This window comes from Trypanosoma cruzi, genomic scaffold, assembly GCF_000209065.1.
Source record: "Trypanosoma cruzi strain CL Brener 1047053516725 genomic scaffold, whole genome shotgun sequence".
Taxonomy (NCBI): domain Eukaryota; phylum Euglenozoa; class Kinetoplastea; order Trypanosomatida; family Trypanosomatidae; genus Trypanosoma; species Trypanosoma cruzi.
The window spans coordinates 638,604-645,495 of NW_001849575.1; the positions used below are offsets into that span (position 1 = coordinate 638,604).

The window sequence follows — 6,892 nt, forward strand, 5'->3', positions numbered from 1 at the left end:
ATGAATCCATTGCGTACTACCGCTCCGAGCTGCAATACTTCCTGCTACCATCCAGGTCCCTTGTCGACACATTGATGCGGGTGGGCGCCCATCCATTCCTCCCAATGACGGTGCATGTCTGCGACGCACCCTCAGATCCAAAAGGCACGTCCCTCACCACAGCCGGGATCGACTTCGCCCTGTCCGCACGCATCGCTTTGTCAGAAGAGCAGGAGTACGTCAGGCTGGCAGCAAAGCACCCGCCAGAACAACATCAAAAACATCATCACAAACAGAAGCACCAGCAGCGATGCGGACAGCGGGGTGATGTGGATCAACTGACACATGCTTTACATAAAAGAAAATACTTCATGGCTTGAAAAGAATAGGAAACACTCACAATATCTCAAAGAAAAAAAGAATAAAAAAGGAGAATTTAGGCGTCCGCAGTCAAAGTAAGCCAACAATTCAAAAACACGGCTAATGGGTGCACTCAACCACAAGTGAAACAAAAAAAGAAAAGAAGCCGAAGCGTGGGACGACCAGCGCACACACTCTCATTGCTCCCGTAAAGCAAAACACACAAAAAGGGATAGAGAGAGAGAGAGGTCGCCCACTCAATGCAATGGAAGCAAAACAAAAACAGTTACGGTGCTCCGCCCATGCAGCCAGGCAGGACGGCAGCGGTGCGTGTGGTGCAAAAGAGAGCACCAACGGGCCTGCATGGGTGTGCATGCATATATACAGTGGGCACATTATGTGTGTGCTTCGTGGGGTGAGGTGACGGTGAGGTGTTAAGACACATTATTGAGGACACTCTTAAGTTTATCCTTAATTGCGCTTAGGTGTCGTGTGCCGTTAGGACTGATTCTTCTATTCATAGTCGAATAGGTTTTCTGTTCCTTCAAATCCCTGTAATTCTAATATTAATGGAGGAAAATGGAAGAGGAAGCCTTTTCTTATCATGCAGGCCGAGGCACTTTCTGTGCGCAGCTTGTTTTTGGTTGCTTTCCCATTTCTCGGTCCACCATCGACATTTGGGTGACAACACTTTGCTGCAAGGAGCGGCGAATAAAGGCAGCTGAAAATCACATGCCTTACGCGGGAGCTGCAACTGAATCATGAGTTTTTGGAGTCTCGCGGAGTGCAGGCATCCTTTGTCTACGTACGGTCAGCAGAAAACCCTGCCGACGGCATATCGCGTGGTTGTGTGTTTACACTTCAGGACTTGGCGAAGGGGAGCGGCGGGGTCTTGTGGCAGGAGGACTCCAAAGTTTGCCACTTCGTGAATTATGATATTTCTAGTACTAACAAAGTACAACGTGTCATGAGAGTGGCAATCCGAATATATATTCTTGGAGCAGACAATGAGGAGGTGGCGAACCCACGGCTTCTCTATTTAACTTTTCCTTTCATCCATCATGTTTGAGTTCTTTAGATCATTTGAGGATCCGGCCAGCAGCCCAGCCCAATATTGCTTTGTATAAGCGGTTGTGGGTTGTTAGTTCTTCCACTGGGACGTTTGGCTTGTAGCAAACTGCGGTAGGCGATTAATAGCTATTTGCTTCTATACGAGCATCTTTGAAGGGGTGTTTGTTCCCTGGTTGCCGGAGCTTTTAGTGCGTGCGGGACGTCGGCGTTTGCTTGTTTATTTTCTATTATTTATTTATTTATATTATCGTGAGGCGCTGTTTTGCTCGATGGGGCGCAGTGTTAGGAAGGAGAACTGTGTGCGCAATCTGGCGTCACGCCGTGCGGTGCGCTTATTGGGAGAACAGCGGTTCTGTTGAACAAATGTTCAACTTGACGGCAAAATACTTTTGTCGGGATGCCGGAGGTAGAAAAAGATATGCTTAGCCCAACACCTGAAAAAGAGTGGCACCATCATTTCGAGTAAAATCCGCTTTTGCTTTAGAATTTATGATCATGAGGGTATAATTTCCTCTTCGACAAATATGGAAATGAAAAAGCGACGTTGTTGAACTCAACAAGAGTCCTTTAATTGTGTAGCTCCTTATTGCATTGTTTCTCGGCTGCGGGGGATCATCGTTCCACCGTGCTAGCTCGGTGGCATGGCGTATCGTGTGCGTTTCACGCCCTCTCCGGGGCCGGGACCTCCTTTTACGTTCCCACTCGGCAGGGCGGACGTGCTCGAAGACGGTGGCCGGCTTGTGGGTTATAAAATTTATTGGGAAAAAAAACACGATGAACAAGCAATAGAGAAGCAATGGACACCTATTTAGCACTCGATTCTGGAAATTTACATTGCGTTCCATTGATTTGGATGGTTGTTTTATGGAACTTGTCTTGGCGATACGAGCTTGGGATTCTTGCACGTGCCGCATGCTTGAGGAAGGGGCGTGTGGAAAATAATTCTTTCCCGATCTAATACATCGTTACCAGAAGCATGGCTTTTTCAAGGCGCGGATCCACGTTGTCTGCCGATGCAGCCGATGAGAGGCGACACACGCATGGAGCCCGCTGGAGAAACCAATTTTGAAGTGAGTTCAGGCCGTTTTTTACACACCGGGTAAATTTCGATCTCCTTTCTCCTGCCCATAGATGCGGGTTTCTGCGAGAGACTTTTTTCTGTAATTGAATATCTATATGAGTGGTGAAATCTCTTTTCCATCGCACCCCGCTATTTCCTTTGTACTATATATATGGAGAAAGAGAGAGAGGGAGGCCTTGTATTCAGTTTACGAATGGGAATGCGAACTGGAAAAGAAGACACTGTGACTTTCTTTCTACGAAGTCCCCACAACCCTATTATTACTGCATGGTTTATTCTCCCTTTTTTGAGAAGCTTCCTTCTGCCCTTTAGGGGAAAGCATACAATCAAACATAACATGAACGAAATTATTACTCGCTTTTTTAGTTGTTCCCCACACCGTAAGCCTGAAGTTCTGGGCCGCATCCTTCATGACGTCGAGAATTTGTGTAACACCTTCCATTTCTACTGTCGTGACGCCAATTGGGGAGTGACACAACAGGAAAAACTTTGCATCTATGGTGGGCTTCCTATTACTATTAAGAAGAGCAACAGTGACCACACTTCTTTAACTCCAGACAGCCGTGAGCAGGCGCCACCACATCGTTATGTCTTGCCCTTGCAGATATGGCTGACGCACTTGTACCCCATTGAGCCTCCTCTGGCGTTTCTCCTCAGCGCGGAACAAGGCTGCAGGATAGCGAGCAACCACAAATACGTTGATGCTACCGGACGTTGTCACACGCCGGAGCTAGCAGCATGGCATCCAGTTTCATCCTCACTTTGTCATGTCGTCAAGAAGCTGGGCCAGTTGCTGTCAGCTGAAGGCTTAATTCCGCTTTGTTTTGGTGAATAAGGCGTCAGCTCACCATCAAAAGGCCATGCGACAGCAGTCTCACTGCGATTGTGTCATGGATTAGAAAATGGTGACGATGATAAATAGACGGATGAGCATGAGAGGTGCGTGGTGTGCTTTTCTCCCAAGGAAACGGTGCTCGTTCCATGTGGACATTATTGCTTATGCGATGCATGCGCGACAAATGTGACTCATTGCCCTCTGTGTCGTGGGTCGGTCAAGTTCCGTCAGTGTGTGTTTTCATGACAGTCAAGGGGTCGTATATTTGAAGAGAGAGACAAAAGCCGAGACGCCACAAAGTGTTATTGGAAGTTATTCACGCAGTGAAACGATCCCAAATGGCAATGGCACACCAGTAAAAAAAGAGAAACATGCGCAGTAATATGTTGTCTTTGTCCACTGAAGCCTTGACAATTGCAAAGGACTTCCCTGAATTTCTCTCAGGCTCCTTTGGTGTAACTTGGATTTTGTTTTTCCCGCATTCATTTGAGAAAAACAAAAGTAGACCGCTAAGGCATCGTTTTCATTTTAGTTGATGCCAAGCATTTGGACCGCCCCAATCGCATTGCCACCTGCAACCAGCGTCTCTGGGAGGTGGTGGGCTGGAGACAAGACGTCCCCGCCGCCCAGGCACACACGCGCAGCACACGTCTCCTCCTATGAGAGGGCGGCGTTTGACACGGAGTGGGGCCGACATGATGGCACCGCGCCTCCCATGGGCAGAAGCGCCGCGGCGAAATGAAACAAGGAGGGAAGACGCGGAAAAGAGGGAGGCGCGGCGGCCAGGCAGAATGGAAGAAAAAGCCCTTGCGGCGAAGGAGCGCCCCGCGAGCGGGAGGACAAAGGCCGTCACGGGCCAAGTTCCCTCCTGCGGCGCGGCCATTTGTTCCACCCGGGCCACGAGGTGTCGCAAAACGCTCTTCGCTGGCGGATCTCACGAGCAGCTGGAGTTATAAAAGTGTCCTCAAACAGCGCCCACCGAAGCCCTCGCGGAGAAGTTATAGAAACCGCCTTTGATGGGAGTGTCTTCACGAAGAACCTCCTCATTCATTGTCTAGTTTTTCTGCCCGGCTATGCCGATCCCGCAGACAACGATTCCGACGGTAGCCACAAGGGAAAAAAGCAGATTTACGTTCAATTTGGTTTGGCAAGGAAATGCCCGTCACCGCAACCTTCTCCACTGCAGCACCAAGCCACCCACAGCCGCCGATTTGGGTTTCCAGAACATCGTCTGTTCCGACGCCGTGGGAGTGCGTGTGTGCTATCCGCTTCTCTCTATGCCGTAGCTTTTTTTGGATGCTTTTTTGTGCCGCACAGCTGCTCTGCGAGTATAGGCGCTGAAAAACAAACAAGCACATTTAAACACGCACACACACACAGAGAAACACACGCCACGTCGTAGATGCTTTGGAGCGGCGTGAACGCTGAAAACGCACGTACGCACAAGATTCTGGCTGCGGTGGCTTTTGCGAGGAGGGAAAAAGCCTGCAATTCATTTTTCTGACATGTTGCGGGTGCAATGTTGGCGGCATGCAGCTGATTGGGTGGTGTGTCTTTGAGGGTGCCTGGGGTACGTGCGTATCGCCTCCCGCACAGCAGCTGCACGTGCCGAAGTGTCTCTTTTGCTGCTCATCGGCCGATGTGGGATTCTCCGGCTATGCGGGGTGATGTGCGCCGGCGGTCGAGCGGGTGCGTTGGAGGGACAAGAATTAAACAACCGGCGGCAGCGCTTTATTGCTGCGAAGGGCCGTTGTGCTCTTTTGCATCCCGTTGGTTGCTTTGCTGGGTGTGTGTGTTGTTCGGTGTGTGGTGACACGTGAATAACGACACACCCGCCGTGGCTCCTGCTGCTGCTGCTGGTGGTGGCAGTCGCTGTTTGTTCCCGGTGCACTGTTTTTTCTTCTTTTTCCGTGTTTCTGTGTGCGTGAATTTTTGTTGCTGGGAGTGACTGCGGCGGGGATGATGGTGCCACTCACTGTGGATGGGTGGCGGTGCTTATTCTTCCACCCCTTTTTTATTAGCCTGTTTTTCTTCATTTCTGTCACTCTCCTACGAAGAAAGCAAACAAGCGCTAATCGCCACTGTGAAATTCGAGGGCACTGAAAGGAACAACAGCACACACACCGCCCACACACAAATATTTATATGCACTCACGTGTTGCTGCAGTGAAGGCACCCCGCACACACAACCGTCGCCGCGTGACCGGATCCAGCGGAAGGAGGAGAGAAGGAAGAGAGAGTGAGCCGCCGAGGCCCAACATGTCCTGGCGTGCGTTTACTTCCGCGGTGCTGCTTCTCCTCGTCGTGATGTGGTGCGGCAGTGGTGTGGTTGCGGAGGCTGATGGGCTAGCGCCAGGTCAGGAATCTTTACCGAGTCCATCTTTTGCTTGGAGAGATAAGGAAGAAGGAGAAACAGTGGATTCGCTCCATGTTCCAGGTCTTGTTGAGATGGATGGTGATGTATTTGCCGTTGCCGAGGCGCAGTTGAAGGAAGCCAGTAAGAGCGGTTTTACTGGGATTTCCTCGGAGCTCTTGACGTTAACTGATCAGGAATCAAAAGAATTGGATACAACTAAACTGAAGACACAAGTACTGGAGGAATGTCCTGCCGAAAATAAGGATTCTGCTTCCCAAACAGGAGCTCAGGAGGATTCCCAAAGTCGGACAAAAGTACGTGTGAGCCGGCCAACAACAGTTGTGAATGGGAGTGATATTTACATGTTTGCTGGAACCTACAGTTTTGAGGTTACTGAAGGCGTTGATCAGACACCTGCAGCAGCTAAATGGGGACTTTTGGTGGCAAGCGGCAAAGTCAGTAATGATGGGAGCAGCGATAAAAAAAAAATTTATTGGAACGACGCTTCCGTTATCCCGTGGACTGATTTTGAAAAACGACACGAATCCTTGACACGGCTGATTGGCGGCGGCGGATCGGGTGTTCAGATGAAGGACGGTGCGCTTGTGTTGCCCGTGGAAGGCACGAAGGATGGAAAGGCCGTTTCGCTGATCATATACTCCTCAGAAATTGGGAGTGGGAAGCTGTCGAAGGGGATGTCTGCCGATGGCTGCAGTGATCCCTCCGTCGTGGAGCGGGAGAAGGGAAAACTCATGATGATGACTGCGTGTGATGATGGCCGCCGCAGGGTGTACGAGTCCGGTGACAAGGGGGACTCGTGGACGGAGGCCCTCGGGACACTCTCGCGCGTGTGGGGCAACAACCAAAAGCGACATGAGAAGGGCGTTAGAAGCGGGTTCATCACAGCGAATATTGACGGTGTTGATGGTGCTAAGAGAACTGTGATGCTCGTTACTCTGCCGGTGTATTCCAAGGAAAAAGGCGTACTCCATCTTTGGCTGACGGACAACACGCACATTGTTGATATTGGGCCGCTGTCCGGTGATGATGACGTTGCCGCCAGCTCCCTGCTGTACAAAGTGGAGATAATAAGAAGGAGGATTTGATTGCGCTGTACGAGAAGAAGAAAGGCGGTGGGGAATCATCACTCGGTATGGTCTCTGTGCGTCTGACTGCGCAGCTGAATCGGGTGAAGGATGTGCTGACGACC

The 6,892-nt window shown here is 50.4% G+C and overlaps 2 pseudogenes, besides 4 other annotated features; both read left to right on the forward strand.

Annotated features, from left to right (window-relative positions):
- Window positions 1-6,892: part of a sequence feature (areas not merged during assembly with more than two copies in the genome that could not be assigned to a particular haplotype) that runs on past the window's edge.
- Window positions 765-1,466: a mobile genetic element.
- Window positions 1,221-1,446: a mobile genetic element.
- Window positions 1,627-1,658: a sequence feature (AT_rich).
- Window positions 2,829-3,572, forward strand: Tc00.1047053510377.475 (annotated as a pseudogene).
- Window positions 5,472-6,892, forward strand: Tc00.1047053510377.500 (annotated as a pseudogene; the record flags this gene model as incomplete).